This window comes from Sinocyclocheilus grahami, unplaced genomic scaffold (assembly GCF_001515645.1).
Source record: "Sinocyclocheilus grahami isolate Dianchi unplaced genomic scaffold, SAMN03320097.WGS_v1.1 scaffold2892.1, whole genome shotgun sequence".
In the NCBI taxonomy this organism is placed as follows: domain Eukaryota; kingdom Metazoa; phylum Chordata; class Actinopteri; order Cypriniformes; family Cyprinidae; genus Sinocyclocheilus; species Sinocyclocheilus grahami.
In genome coordinates this window covers 2,815-3,652 of record NW_015508067.1, presented here as the reverse complement: position 1 = coordinate 3,652, position 838 = coordinate 2,815, and the positions used below count along the sequence as shown (strand labels likewise).

Here is an 838-nt window from a genome sequence, read left to right as displayed (position 1 = left end):
CCCAGACCAAAAGAAAGAGAGAGAACAAGGATGAAGAAAGAAAGAAGGAGATGGACCAGTGCTGCTGGAGGTAGTCAATTCTGCTTTAACTCCTTTTAGATAGCCATCTGCTCTCAAGCAACAATATGGCTGCCCTCCTTCTGAACTGCGGCTCCTGCTCTCCAAAAAATGCGCTTGGCTATTTGACGCCTCCAGCTGAATCCAATGCTGTGTTGCTTTCATTCTGTTTTCATCGAATTCCTCCTGCAGTCTCCGTGGGGTCTCCAAGAGGAGAAGGAAGCTTTAAAGAGCATGAAGAGCAACTCTCAGAAGTTCTCAGAAGGAGCAACTGTATCTACCCCGAAGGGCTCAGCAGTGGTTGATAAGAGAGGGCATCAGTTCTCAAAAGAGCAGTTCGTTGCGTCTCAGGCCAGTATGATTCCTTCCTTCACAACTAGAAGTTCGGTAAGAGAATCTTTCGTTGGTGGTGCTTGTTTGTTCCAGTCCGTTGTGCCATCTGAAGGAGTGACTGAAATGTTGTTAATGAGAAACAAAATTAATGGCTGCGAAATGTGAAATGATATGCTGTAAAGTAGGTTAAGTTGGTACTTCATTTAGAATAAGAACATTATTTACCTGCGTTGGTTAAGCTGGGGCTGGATTTACACTGCCATGATAATATTTAATCCATTTCTGGAAAAGGAAAACAGGAAGTTGGCGTTAACTGGTGTGTTGAAACAGCTCAATAGGTAGGACAAAAATAGACCCTAATAATATTTGGATACCTAAGCAACACTTAAAAACTTAATTTTAAAAAAATGATATTTGATAAAATAAATAAATAAAATAAATAAATAGA

At 40.5% G+C, this 838-nt stretch overlaps 1 long non-coding RNA gene across 1 annotated transcript in view; it reads right to left on the bottom strand.

The window, feature by feature from the left end:
* Positions 1 to 400: 400 nt before the first annotated feature.
* Positions 401 to 838, bottom strand: part of LOC107575788 (uncharacterized) — a 3,246-nt gene continuing 2,808 nt past the window's right edge. Inside the window, exons 3-4 of the long non-coding RNA XR_001607942.1 lie at positions 616 to 672; positions 401 to 508 (exon numbers count right to left, since the gene is read on the bottom strand). This is a non-coding gene — a long non-coding RNA (uncharacterized lncRNA). The remainder of the gene's footprint in view (positions 509 to 615; positions 673 to 838) is intronic.